The sequence below is a fragment of the Lontra canadensis genome, unplaced genomic scaffold (assembly GCF_010015895.1).
Source record: "Lontra canadensis isolate GAN:19392208 unplaced genomic scaffold, GSC_riverotter_1.0 scaffold64, whole genome shotgun sequence".
Lineage (NCBI taxonomy): Eukaryota > Metazoa > Chordata > Mammalia > Carnivora > Mustelidae > Lontra > Lontra canadensis.
Window position 1 is genome coordinate 10051625 of NW_022631058.1, and position 15114 is coordinate 10066738.

The following is a 15114-nucleotide window of genomic DNA, read 5'->3' on the forward strand; positions in this document are numbered from 1 at the left end:
CTCAGTTGAGTAATTAAAAATGTATCAAGCCCTGTACAGTAGGCAGTCGACACAACATAGTAAAAGAAAAATAGCATCTCTGAGGTCTTGTTGGATACTGTCCATGTTGATTTTGGACAATGCCCCAGCGTCTGGGGGAAAAACTGCTCTTAAAACTGGAATGTAGAACATCGAGAGATGTCAGCACTGCCAGAGTGATTGTACCATAAATACCTCATTATTTATGGGCACTAAGCGACCCATAAAGGGTACTGGACATTTTAATACCCTGTTCTTGAGTGGGGTGGAATGCTTTTGGATTTAGGATTTAGGTGATTTAGGAATATGAGGTTTAGAAAATGGGCTCAAGGAGAGTCTTGGAGTTTCCAGTGCCAGGGGATATAGAAAGTCGATCAGAAAGGCAGTTAAGAATTACATTTATGTACATACTTACTTCAACATTGGCAGGTGTGTTACTTACAAATAAAATCAGTTTCATTTGGAAAAGGGAGCTCCAGTCTTAAAGACACTGAAATGTTTTTAACATCTCCTCTCTGGAAAAACCCTCTCTGTTTTTATAAGCTGGTGTGTGTTTGGGAAAGATATAGGAACCCAGTGCTATACCATATCCATCCATTCAAGTTCTTTCCAACAATTTGTATTAAATGAAGAGAGGAGAGGTCTTTTGGTGATTAATGGAGCTTACTAAACACAGATGTGGTAAAGCCACAGTGAAGAGGGAAGAGACATTCTGAAGTTTGCAGGCAGAAGATAAGGAAACATGATGGACAGATGTTGAAAGGAACATTTAGAAGCAGCAGGAAAACCTTTCAGTGAATAAAGACGATGGGTAGGAGGCAGGATAGAGAAGGCAAGTGTTCATTTCTTTGTCTTTAGGGAAGCATCTTAACACTCTCCAAAAGGAAAAAAAAAAAAAACAACAAAAGGAGGAGGAGAGCAAGCAGCCACCATTCCTTAGGGACCTCCTTTGGACCGAGGCTGAATCTCTTCTGAGCACTGGGCACACACTCCAAGTAGGTGCCTCAATTATAATAATTAAATTTGTTGAGCCCTTCAGTGCGCCAGGCACTGTGCAAAGTGTGGATTTATGTCATCCTCCCCTCTGAGCCTCAGAGCACCCTCTGAGAGAGACGATGGCGTCCCCACTTCACAGATGAAGAAACTGAGACTTAGGGAACTTGGTCCTTGCCCCACAGGCAGCCAGAGGGGGAGTGGGTCCATCTGTTTTGTTTTTTTTTTCTAGAAAAGCCCATGTTTCTTCTAGACTGCCTTGTCACTTTCACAAGCGTCAGATTCTACCATGAACGAATTTATTAGTTGAGCATAACACTCCCCCAAAACATGGCATGGAACTGCTATTGTTCACCAAGCACTGCTGAAGAAAAGTTCATTCAAAACTATGTCCATGAAGATGGATTCAGGTCCATATCTGCTTGATTTTATTCTTCCTTGATAGTTTTTTTTTTTTCTTAAAGATTTTATTCATTTATTTGACAGAGATCATAAGCAGGCAGAGAGAGAGGGGAGAGAAGCAGGCTCCCTACTGAGCAGAGAGCCTGACTCGGGGCTCGATCCCAGGACTCTGGGATCATGACCCGAGCCGAAGGCAGAGGCTTTAACCCACTGAGCCACCCAGGTGCCCCAACAGGTGTTTTTTTTTTTTTTTAATAGAACCTGTTACCATGCCCCAATTTCTCATTGCCAGCTCTGCGTTTTCAATAAGTCAGGGGTGAGTTGGGAAGAATGGTAGATGCTCTGAGTGCTATGCTCCAGGGAACCCCTGATCCACTCCAGGGTGCCCTGCCTAAACCAGAAGTGGTGGGAATATTGCTCACGGGCTGAAGGGCCCCATGGAGCGAGGACAGGAGTGGGGTGGTTTGCGGTTTCCATTTGTCTCCCATTTGCCGGTGGAGAACATGATGAGCTGTGCAGTTCTGTAGGGTGGAATCCCACACATCCCTACCCCCAGAAGACTCGATGACCTCTTTTCCCAGGGCTGGAGCTTTATGGCAAATCTTCATTCATGGAACCCTGAAATGCAGCCCTAAATCTTTCTTGATATTTCGAATGTGCTTTTTCTATAACTGAATTACTGCCTGGCTTTTAGAAATACTGATCTAGTGTATGATTGGCTTGGCTGTACTAGGATTCGTTTTAATGGGATTGTGGGGGGTGCCACTATCCCCTCTTGCTTCTTTCTCTCATTACATCAGATTTCCTAACTTCTGCTTCAGGCTTCCCTCTGTGGAAAAGCTGGGCAATCTCCCAGGTGCTTAGGTCTTGCTGCCTATATGGACCCATGGCCCCCATGTCTTTCTCACTTCTGGGTGTCTGCACTTAGCCCGGTACCCGGCACACAGCACGCCCTCAGTAAATGCTGGTCAAGTAGATTAATAAATGGAAACTCTCTACCATGTGCTTTGATCATGACATCCTTATACCCTTCCTTCACTGCCACTAGATGAGAACTAGGCATTCGTATGACCTCTCAAAATGACTGTTTCTTCTGACAGCCAGAGAGCATAGTCACAGCATTGTATAATTGTCCCTTAACTGAATCATCAGAGGTGAGGCAAGTACAAAGCGCCTTATCTCAGTAATAAAATAGATTCTATCTCTTGTAATCTGTGGAAGGAAAAACACCATTAGAGTGTGGCGCTCTTGCTTAACTTGTTTCCTTTTCCTGTGTCTTGATGAGATGGAGTCCTCTTCCCAAGTCAGCTGGAGGGAGGCAGGACTCGGCTGCAATACACATGAGTCACGGTATCATCAGGTTTATCCTCTCCACTGGGGACAGTGTGCTTCCTTATAAGACTTTTTCTGTAAGTTAAAGTTTTGTCCAGAATTGTGTCTGTCCCAAACTTGTGTTTAACATAACCATTTTGGTGGAAGCATTTAAATTAATTATTTCTTATATGGATACTGATCATGTATTAAGATTTATTATGGTATCTTAGTGAGAATTTAGTTGGTTTTTTTTTTTAAGATTTTATTTATTTATTTGACAGACAGAGATCACAAGTAGGCAGAGAGACATCCAGAGAGAGAGGAGGAAGCAGGATCCCTGCAGAGCAGAGACCCCAATTTGGGGCTCGATCCCAGAACTCCGGGATTATGACCTGAGCTGAAGGCAGAGGCTTTAACCCACTGAGCCACCCAGGTGCCCTGAGAATTTAGCTTTTTAAACCTAGAAGTCACAAAGAATAAGATTGACAGATGTGACGAGTGAAAATAGAAAACTTCTATATATTTACCATTTAAGTAAAAAGAAAAAAAACAACTGGATAAGAAGAATGTTTCCAGTTAATGAAAAGAGTCATTTAAATGTCTAGTAAGCATGTAATAAAGTAAAAATCAATACCCCCATTCCTGGGAACAACTTAATATTCCATCAATAGGGAAACTGTCAGTACATTCTAGTAACGGTACTATGTGCTGCCTTTTTTTGAGTGTCTACCACATATTTCATATACATTGTCTCATTTAATCCTCATAAATCCATCCATAAATGGAATTCTATAAAGCTATAAGAAGTATGATATATATTTTATTTTTATTGAAATATATAAGAAGTATTTTGACATAGAAATATATTCATGATATATGAAATTGAAAATACAAAACAATATGTCCCATTTCTATAAGGAAAAATACATAAATAGTCTGATAGAATAGATGAAGATATGAATCCAAACAGTGCAATAGAAATCACAAACAGGTGATGTGATTATAAGATGAATTTTTTTCTTTTCTTTTCTTTCTTTTTTTTTTAAGATTTTATTTATTTATTTGACAGAGAGAGATCACAAGTAGGCAGAGAGGCAGGCAGAAAGAGGGGGAAGCAGGCTCCCTGCCAAGCAGAGAGTCCGATGTGGGGCTCGATCCCAGGACCCTGGGATCACGACCCAAGCCAAAGGCAGAGGCTTAACCCACTGAGCCACCCAGGCGCCCCAGGATGTATTTTTTTTATGCTTATCTTTATTTTCCAATTTTCTATCTTGTAGAAGTTACTTTAAAATTTCACACACATTGCAAATTTACTTAAGTCCAATTTCTTTTTAATGGATTACATTGTTACCCTACATCTTCAGAAAGTGTGTACTGAGCATAAATTAAGCCATTTTGGACTTAAAGCTCATTATCATGGGCAAGAAAATCACTGTTCCTCAGCTAGAGAGGAATTTTATTACTGCATTGTACAGAAAGGCAAGGCTGTCAAGGAACCACTGTGGTTAACATTATTTGTCTCTATATTAATCTGTAAGCTCAAGATTCCTTTTCTTTCCTTTCTTTCCTTTTCTCCATTTCCTTTTGTCTTGGGATCAAGTGGCTCGTCCCAACAGGGGTGCACATTAAAATCTCCTAGGAGCTTTGCGCAGTGGCAGTATCGTAGCCAATGAGGTTTATCCGAGGCGCGATTATTGCTAATTGAAAATCTCCTAGGAAACTTAAAACAATGTCTCACTGCCTTGACCACTGGAATAGAGTTTTTGATTTGGTAGGCCTGAGGTGGGTCCCTGGTGACTCCATTTAAAACAGACACCGCAGTTTCCCCAGGTGATTCCGACCCTTGTGCCTCCTTGAGGGTCAGTGTTCGAGTCAGCATTTTCTGCTGCTGTTAATCTGCTGCCTGATTTTTCTGAGATGCCTTGGGATGAGGACCCCAAGAAGGGCTTCTTGTTTCTCCCCACAAGTAAGAGCAGTTATTCTCACCCTTGTTCAGATGATGCGATACCTGAACCTTTAGTCCTCCTTGCAGGATGTGATGAAACGCCACGACACCTAATTCTCCTACAAAAACTGGGCACAAGTTTATTAGGAGGTTGGAGAGTGCTTTCCGTGTTGCCTCCGTCCAGACTCTGTTGCTTGCAAGTCCTGGGAACTCACTTGGAGTAGCTCAAGACAAAACACAGCCTGTATTATCAGGACACCGGGGTAGAGTTCGTGGAACTGTGGTGCAGGAAGCACAAAAGCTCTAAAGTCCTCTTCACTTTTGCTTTCTGCTTCTCTCCGCCCTTGGCTGCCAACCACCACCCTTCAGACCAGGGAGTTCACAATCTCCCAAGTTGAAACGAGGAGCAATGGCTTCCTCCTGTTTTGCAGCCCCGCCTCTACTTTCTTTAGAGCCTCTGATTGGCCAGATGTGGGTCAGGTGTGTAGTCATCATCCAATCAGCTGAATCTTGGGGGGGGGGTGGATCAGTTCCGATAAACATGGTTGCCAAGGGAAGAAGTGTAGCTGTGTGTGGCGTGGGGGAGGGATGACGCTCTACATTTTCTATATTTTATTTTACCAATTAGCATAAACCCCACTTCCTGTACACACAGACACACCTCTACGCCATATAACCAGCTGGCGGCTACAAATCTTATTCCCCATCCTGGATGAGAGAGTATTCAAAGTCCCGTTAAGCTGCAGCAAAGCAAAGGCTCCTAGTCCCCAGGTAGGACCACCCTCCACCTGCCATATATGGAGCAAACAATTAGGTCAAACCATCACAGCAGACCCAGTATGCAGCACTAGGAGGAAAACGAGACAGAATTGCAACACAGATTGGCTTTTGGAAAAAGCAATGGGAGCTAGGAAACCCCACTGTAGCATGTCCTGTTACCACCCACTGGTGCAGAGCCCTACAGCATCTGACCACCAGGGAGAAGAAGGTGAAACCCCCACTCTTTATTATTTTTTTAAGGTCTTATTTATTTATTGGAGAGAGTGAGAAAGAGATAGTGAGAAAGGGCAGGAACTGGGAGGAGAGGGAGAAACCGGCCAGGGAGCCTGATGTGGGACTCAATCCTAGGACCCTGGCATCATGACCTGAGCCAAAGGTAGTCGCTTAGCCAACTGAGCTACCCAGGTACCCAAACCTCCAGCCTTTAAAACATGCTTATCAACATCCACTCAAAGTGACTTAAGCAGACAAGGAGAGTACATCACAAAGACCCAAGCCCTCTCTCAATGTCCTGGAACAGAAAATTTGGAAGATCCTCAGGAGACATCACTCTCTCGGACTTTCTCTGGGTCTCCTGCACCTGCCTCACATTTCCCTTTCTACGACTCTGTGCATCCAGCTCTAACTTGGAGGTTCCTCAAAGGCTTTAAAACACAAATTAGAGGACCCAGGTGTTTCTACGGCAGGGTTCTCCAAGTACCACTGGATCCACACATAAGTTTAGGTGATACCATATGGAAAATATTGTATTTTTAATAGGTATTTAATTGATATTTAATTTGAAGTTACAGAAATGGCAGACATACAAAAAACCCTCTGTGATTTCTTGCTCTCACTGCTTAGGATGAAATTTAGAATTTTAAAATGCTGCAATTTATATAACCACTCACACGGAAGGTCAAGTGACTGTATCACAGACAGAGTCCTCTGGAGACCATAAAAGTCTCATCCAAATTGCTTGGGGAATGCAGTTGGTCTCATTGATTGGCTTCTCTTGCCATCAAGCAGTACTAGGATCCCATTATAAACCTTTAGAAGACAATTTTGTATTCATCTTTTGAAATTAAAGAATAGAGGTGCCTGGATGGCTTAGTCGGTTAAGTGTCTGCCTTCGGCTCAGGTCATGATCCCGGGATCCTGGGATTGAGCCCCACATCGGGCTCCCTGCTCAGCTGGGAGCCTACTTCTCTCTCTCCCTCTGCTGCTGCCCCTCCTTGTGTGTGCTCCTCTCTCTGTCAAATAAATAAATAAAACTTAAAAAAAAAAAAGAATAAAAATCACCCATTATCTCCCTAAGCAGAGTCACCACTTCTGTTTTTGTGGATTTCCTTCCAAATTGTACTTTGTACAATTGTACTTTGTACTTTGTAGGATTTTCACATAGTTGAGATGAAATACTTCTAAAATACATTAGTCTACACCTTTTTGCACCAAAAACCAAGTTAATTAATTAATTAATTAATTACATTATTCCATTCTTCTATCTCAGCAAGTAGACCTTTGTTCAGGATTCTGCCCTGCCTCCAACACTGTTACAAACAGCCACCAAGTCTGCAGAGGATCAGAAATGGAACTCTCTCTACTCTGTTTCAGCCCACCTCCTTGGTGACTTCAGTATATGCTCTAAATAAATCTCTGATACAACTTGTTTCTTATTAATGGCCTCCTTTTCCTAAAATTTGAGGGTATGATAAATCCCAAGAAAAATAGAAATACCCATTAGTCGGGTTCTAGACAATTGGGGATTGACTGATTTCTGTGAGCTTTTAGACAGGTTGTTTCTGGCTCAACAACTTCCCATGTTGCACAACTGGGAGTAAGGTGCTGATCATTTAGGCAAGCTCTGAGGACCCTAGATGAAAGGCATTGATTGCTATCACAGAGCACAGTAGACTCCGTGGGATCGAAACAGCACATCAGCACTTGTCAAAACTTGACCATAGAGCCAAAGAGTAAAATACACTTGGGTGTGATATTTGCAGAATTATTCAGAAGGGTTTGGAACATCTGCTTAAGGGAGAAAGTCCCAGAAGCACATTCATTCTCCTACCCAATAAATATGTTTTTTCCTTCCAGAGGAAGCAAGCAGGGCAAACAGCCCCCCCCAAATTTGGTGTATTTGGCTTTGACGTACAGAATGGTTTCTTCCCCTCCAGCAAACGTCCTTTTCTGGTTGGTACAGACAGCCTGACTAACGGCCCAGCTTGGGAGTTTTCCTGAGTTGTGGTTTTATTAGCATATTACCCCAGGCTCAGATTTCTCCTGCCTTTCTCTTCACAATTCAATATTAAAATTAATTTGCTTTTCTCTGTGTTAGAAGGGCGTAAGGGCTTGGATAAGCCCTTGGATAAAGTTTCTTTGGCATTTGTCCCACTTTGGTGTAAATAGTGTAGGTCATCTCACTCAGATAATTAGGTATTAGCCATAAATAAAGAACTAAATGCAACTGGGATGCCTGGGTGGCTCAGTGGGTTAAAGCCTCTGCCTTCGGCTCGGGTCATGATCTCAGGGTCCTGGGATCGAGCCCTGCATTGGGTTCTCTGTTCAGCAGGGAGCCTGCTTCTCCCTCTCTCTCTGCCTGCCTCTCTGCCTATTTGTGATCTCTCTCTCTCTGTCAAATAAATAAATAAAAATCTTAAAAAAAAAAAAAAAGAACTAAATGCAACTAAAAAGAGCTTTTGTGGAGAAACCTGATGCAAAGAAGCGAGTTTGCTTTCCACCCTAAAAGCTCCGTAACAGGTGCCACGGCTGCATTTTTTGTGACTTAATTTTTTTTTTTTTTTTTTTTTTTTGTCAGTGGGTGGTTCTCAAGCCTTAGTGGTATTTAAACCCTAGTGAAATTTGAGTTGGAAGTTGATTCTGCATAATGAAATTACACTTAATAAGCCACTTTCTAGCTGGTACTGGCGACCTCCAGGACAAAAGGCTTTTCCTTTTCCCGGAGAGAAAATTGCCTGCCTCATGAAAGACGAAGGCCTCATCAGCCCCAGGGTGATTAGGTAGACCTCTACGTCTGCAGCCGCAGATTGAACAAGGAAAACAGTAATTTCGTCAAATTAGTAGTGGTTATTTTTACAGCTGTCATTTGTACACATGAAACAGTGGAATAACTTTGAAAAAATATTCTGAACAGCTGCCACTTTTAAAATCACATTTGCATCCAAGACCTAAGGTATTTGACTCCAACAGATGCTTCTGTGTTCTTTACAAGGAGGCGGGCCTCAGCTTACTGCTGGAATTACTGCTGCCAGGGGCTTGGAGCCTCTGTGTCTTGGTTTCCCCATCTGAAACAGGGGCAGGGGGATGATAACGAGTTGTGTCGAGCTGTAAAGGAGTGACAGAGGTAAGGCGTTTAGAACCCTGTCTGCTAACGGGTGGACACTCGGTCCCTATGAGCTCTGACTGCTCCTTCTCTCTGAAATCACCCTCAGTACAGAACGGACTGGACGCTGTTTTTCGGGAATCTTCGTCAGAACCCTCCTCTGATATCTCGTCCTGGGTCAGTGATCCCAATGAGTGGGTCCTGTCCTTGTATGTCAAAACCAGTCCTGAGACAAGGGGGTGGGGCCATATATTCAGGAATGGCCTATTGGAATGGACTCCGGATATGTGGGTGCCACGTTAATTCAGGTGAAAGGCAGAGATCCACACCTTGGTGTGGTCCTGGTTATAGTTACCACCATCACAGAGAAAGCTCGCTGGATGCCAGACGTGGCACAAAGCTCTTGCATTTACTAAAGTGTCTTAAAGGAGTGAAGCAAAACTCTTGCCTTTGCTCAAATGCCTGGCAGTAAAGGCAGGATTCAGTCCTGGATGGTTGGACCCCAGAACCCATAAATTCAACCCCTACCCTAACACAGACATGCTCTGAACGTTGTCCTCAATCCTGCCGCCTTCCTGGTTATTGGCAGTCAGTGACATGGATGGTATATTGTCTCCCGTGTCTTCCCGTGAAATTCCTCCCCTTGTCTATACATAGTCCTTGGAAACTGGAGCCTTTCCACAGAGCTTCTAAATCGGTATGATGTGTTTCCTCAGATGTTCACATTAAGTTTCTCTCTCTTTGGTTGCTATTTTCCAGTTGAGTCGGAAAGCTTTCGTCTAAGATATCAGACCTTCGAGTCTGAGGACTTTGAGCTTTGTTAAGTAACACTTCAGGAATTCTAAAGGCGACCTGGGTTATTTTTTCCAGGAACTCTTCCCATGAAAAACAATGCAGGTGTTTTTGGAAATCGAAAAATACAGGGAGACGAGCACATCCCCTCCAGCCCAAGGAGAGAAAGGAGTCCCCATCCCTCCCTTGGGCCAGAGAGATCTATAAGACTCTCCTTTATTGGGGCACCTGGGTGGCTCAGTGGGTTAAAGCCTCTGCCTTTGGCTTGGGTCGTGGTCCCAGTGTCCTGGGATCAGGCCCCAAGTCAGGCTCTCTGCTCTGCAGGGAGCCTGCTTCCTCCTCTCTCTCTGCCTGCCTCTCTGCATACTTGTGGTCTCTGTCAAGTAAATAAATAAAATCTTTAAAAATAAAAAAAAAAAAAGACTCTCCTTTCTTTCTATAGCTTGAACGAAGCATGGATTTTATCCACATGCTCAAGTTCAGCCTCCCAGCTTCCTCAAGCCACTTTGTCTCTGCACACATCCGGTTGGCAGGAGTCAGCTGCTTTGGTCCAGTGTCATCCTCAAGATCCTCTCCTGATCTTTCCTCTCTGACAGCTCACAGTCCTCCCTCCACTGCCCTGTTTCCCTTCAACATCATTTCCTCTGCTTAGTTGAGCCTTCGCACGCTTGTTCATCCTCAAGGACACCACGGAATAAAAACCTCACTCAACCCCTCGAGCTTTCTCCTTTTCACACTGCCTGGCCTCTTCCTGCGTTCTTCTTGGGTGTCAGGAACGGAATCAGTCTCTGGGCATGTCCCTCCTTTAAAACGATACCATTCTTTTTTGTAGACGCTAGTTCAAATCCATTCCTCTGCAGGCAAGTCTTTGGTGAGTTTCAGCCTTACTGAAAACACAAGTTCTCTGAAGCCACTTTCCTCCCTTCACATGACAAGCCCCCAGCTGGCAACAGGACTCCATGTCCTTGTCACAACATGCATTACCATGTTTGGGAACTTACATAATTTGGTTGGTTGTTTTATCTTTTGGAAATTTCCTGGAAGCCTTTGTGTGATAATCTGAAGGGTTCTTCCAGAATTGTCCCACGAGGATGATATCCATTGTCCATTTCTCTCTCCAACCATGTGTTCTCATAGGATAACCAGGAAAGCCCACGGGAAGCTTTGCTCTACTCAGGCTTAGCAAGGAAGATGGGAGAGTCCCAAGGAATGCCTTTCCTTGTGAGATATGGTCGTCCTAAATTGGGACGTTGACTACTTTCCTGCTCCATTTTGCTATTTACAAAAGTGGGGGTGGGGCTCTGGGGTGTGGGGTCCATCTCTCCCCCTCCAAGACATTCAGCAATGCTGTCTCTCACCTATAGGGTCTCCTTTCTGTTCCAGTCCTTGAAGCTTCCTCCAACATCAAGACCTTTGACTTCCTTTTCCTTCTCTCAGCTCCATATGAAACTGGGTCACCATCCTTCGCCTCCCCTGAAGACATGAGATCTTCTCTTATCGCCTATGGGGAAGTGCCTTCCCACCCCAATTTATCTCCTTTGTAGCCCGTGTCTAAAATGATGACTGTTAGGGGTAGGAGGTGTCATTTGATGTTCAGAAAAAAGCAAATAGCAGAACAACCAATGTTTGAGCAACACAAGTTCCTACACATTTGTGGGGACACTCTACATGTGTGGGGACACTCTGGATATGCAGATTAGTGCCTCCCATCCTGGGGCCCTGGATTGCTGTCATTGAGAATGATAGTGTCCTAATAGGCTTAAAATCCTATTAGGGTCTTTAGCTACAAAATCCATTGCCTTCCAAATTCAAGGAAGGAATTATTTCTCTTCTTGCCACATTTCTTGAATCCCCTCCCAGCTCCAAACAGACAAGGACAGGTGACAATTCCTGCCCAAATAGAGTCAGGAACAAGAGCTCCATTTATTTCATAATTTATAATTTGTTTCTCAGGAAAAGATCTTGGGTCAAAAAAAAGGTGATAATAATCAAGAGTCCAACAAATGTTTTGTCCTTCCTTGAGGCTACATGATGTTATAAGTCATTGTCCAGGGCCTTGGCAAGAGCAGGGACAGAAAAGGAGGTTTGCTCTGGAGACGAGGAGCTCCCCCGACAGCTGGACAGGCTGGGAGGGGAATGCTGGTGGCAGGAGGCCAGTCCCCGCAGGGGCTGGATTCTTGGGTTTCTGATCCAAATTGCCCCTGTGACCTTGGGCCCTCTACCTCCCTGGGATTCAGATCCTTTGTCCGAAAAAATGAAGCAAATCCACCAGAACAGCCCCTCTCAGCTTGGTCTTATCCTTTCTATATTGAACATTTTCTTATCATACCAAAGTGAAACTTTAAATATAAAATATTCCTTCACAATTTTGAGACGAAACCTAATAGATAAAACAAGCTATCAATACGCATGATGTTCAAAAGACAGCACACATTCCTGCTGATCATAGAAGAAACAAAGGAAAATGTTTTATGGTAAAATAATCTGGATGTCAGTGGATAAATGCAAGGGTCTGAATCAGGAGCAGGGAGGGTCTTGCTCCTACTGGTCGACCAGCTCAGGTGGGCCACACATCACTGCACCTGCTACTGCCGCTGATGGTGGTGTGTGCGGGTGCTCGGGAGAAATTAAACCAATTGGAGGCAAATAGATACAGATATGCGGTGATTTATTATAGGAATGGGCTCATGGGGTTATGAAGGCCAACGAGGCCCACAGTCTGCTGTCTGCAAGCCGGAGAACCCAGAAAGCCAGTGGTATAATCCAGCTGGAGTCCAGATGCCTGAGTGTTGGGAGTGTGATGGTATATGTCCCCATCCGAGTCCAAGAGCCTAAGAACCAGGAGTGCTGATGTCTAAAGTCAGGAGGAGATAGATGTCTCAGCTCAAACAGAGCAAGCAAAAAAACTCTCCCTGTCTCAAGTCCGCTTCCCCCAGTCAGGCCCTCAACTGATTAGGTGATACCCATTTGTATTGGGAAGGGCCATCTTCTTTCATCAGTGTGCTGATTCAAATGCTGATCTCTTCCAGAGGCACGCTCTTAGAATCACCCAAAAATAATGTTCCACTAGCTATCTGGGCATTTCTTAGCCCAGTCAAGTTGGCAAATGAAATTACCATCACAGATGGTGACTGGCTCTTGATAACACTTAAAATTCAACATTTGTTGAATCTTCCTTCAACTTAAATGGCAGTTGAATTCCTGGAAATTTCAGTGTCTATTAAAATTATGCAAAAAAAGGGGGGGTTTATTTGTAAAACAAGAATTAGATTCTGAGCTCAGGTCAATCTAGGCAGGTGTTTTGTATGCGTGAATATCCAGCGGGATGTTTGGAAGTCATGCAGGTTGCGGGACAGTCCTTTAATGTGCTGATGGCACGTGACAGGACGTCTAGCATCTCTGGCACCTGCCCACAGAATGTTAAATCGCGACAACAACGAAACCACTTGCCAACGCCCGTTTCCTAAATGGCCTCTAGGGGCAGTGGTGCTCCCACTGAGAACTCTGTCTTCCATGAACCCAGAGATGTATACACAGTGAATTTTTTTTTTTTTTTTTTTTTTTTAGGATTTTATTTGTTTATTTGACAGAGATTACAAGTAGGCAGAAAGGCAGACGGGGGTGGAGGGGAAGCAGACTCTCCACTGAGCAGAGAGCCTGATACGGGGCTCCATCCCAGGATCCTGGGATCATGACCTGAGCCGAAGGCAGAGGCTTTAACCCACTGAGCCACCCAGGCGCCCCCAGTGAAAACTTTCATGTGCACACGAATGACTTGGAAGATCTTATTTAAGTGCATTTGATGCAGATGCTCTGAACTGGGCCTAGGGTTCTGCATTCCTATCAAGGGTCCGGGGGCCACTGTGACCGCTGACCCAGGACCACATTTTGAGTATCAAGGGCATAAAGAACTCACATGGCACCTGCTGTGCTAAGCTAAGCTTCCGTAGATACCAAGTATCTCCCTCCAAAGTGTGGTATCTTTGGGGACCACCTGCTATCAGATCTTCTGGGGCACTTGTCAAAAATGTGTATCCCTGAGCCTTACCCCAGATGTCTTGAATCAGGAAATCCCCACCTCTCCATCTTAATAATTAATTCCCTGAATATTGCCTTAAAACCACCAAAGCTGAAAACGCCTGAGTACGTATCTAGAGGTCTCCGAATCTTGTAGGTCTTTAGGAGACAAAGCCATGTTTCTCCCTTCAGATCTGTGCACATCACAAAACTGTCCTGGGACACATCAGATGGAGGTTGGAAAGCCGACAGTCCATTTGAGGTTCTGGAAATTTTGTTTCATGACTGGGTAGTTGCTGAACAGATGCTCAAGTCACTTATGCATTTGTTCACTTTGGTCTGAATGTTACATCTCTCATACAGATAAGACCATGCCTTTGGTGGCTTTAGTAGATGTGGTCGATTAGCCCAGGGAAAGCATGAGGGGACTCACTATTTACTACTCAAGCCCAATTATCCTTTATTTCCCAGCTGTGCTCCTTTTCTGTCAGTTTCACTTATCCCAATCTGTCAGTCAGTGGGAGAGCGCAGCATGGAAGACACAGTGAAGGGTTTCCTTTTATTGCCCTGAAACCGAGCAGAGAGATGACTTGTACTGCTTGGAAAGGGGCATCTCAAGAAGGGTTGAGTCTTTCTCTCTCTCTAGAATATTCCACTTCTTTGTTTCTTTTTAAATGTTTTTATTTAAATTTAATTTAACATAGTGTATTATTAGTTTCAGGGATAGAGTTTAGTGATGCATCAGTTGCATGTAACACCCAGGGCTCATTCCATCACATGCCCTCCTTCATGCCCATCACCCAGTTACCCCACCCTCACCCACCTCCCCTCCAGCAACCCTCAATTTGCCTCCTATACTTAAGAGTCTCTTACCATTTGCCTCCCTCTCTGTTTTTATCATATTTTTCTTTCCCTTCCCCTATGTTCATCTGTTTTATTTCTTAAATTCCACATATGAGTGAAATCTTTTGGTATTTGTCTTTCTCTGACTGACTTATTTCGCTTTGCATAATGCCTTCTTCCATCCATGCCATTGCAAATGGTAAACTTTTGTTCTTTTTGATGGCTGAGTAACATTCCATTACACACACACACACACACACACACACACATCTTTATTCATTCATCTGTCGATGGATGTCTGGGCTCTTTCCATATTTTGGCTATTGTGGATATACTGCTATAAGTAGTAAGTTACATGTGCCCCTTCAAATCACTGTTTTTGTATCCTTTGGATAAATACCCAGTAGTGCGATTGCTGGGTTGTAGGGTAGCTCTATTTTTAACTTTTTGAGGAACCTCCATGCTGTTTTCCAGAGTGGTTGCACCAGCTTGCATTCCCACCAACAGTGTAGGAGGCTTCCCCTTTCTCTGCATCCTCGCCAGCATCTGTCCTTTCCTTACTTGCTCCTTTTAACCATTCTGACCGGTATGAGGTGGTATCTCATTGTGGTTCTGATTTGTATTTCCCTGAAGCCTAGTGATGTTGATCATTTCTTCTTGTGTCTGTTGGCCATTTGGATGTCTTCTC

The 15114-nt window shown here is 43.9% G+C and overlaps 1 protein-coding gene and 1 non-coding gene across 2 annotated transcripts in view; both read left to right on the forward strand.

The window, feature by feature from the left end:
• The window catches only part of KCNK13 (potassium two pore domain channel subfamily K member 13), a 107631-nt gene that overhangs the window by 30372 nt on the left and 62145 nt on the right, over positions 1–15114 (forward strand). The window lies entirely within an intron of this gene.
• LOC116879983 lies at positions 4368–4507 on the forward strand. The gene has a single exon (XR_004385152.1). It is a non-coding gene; the product is annotated as a U4 spliceosomal RNA (small nuclear RNA).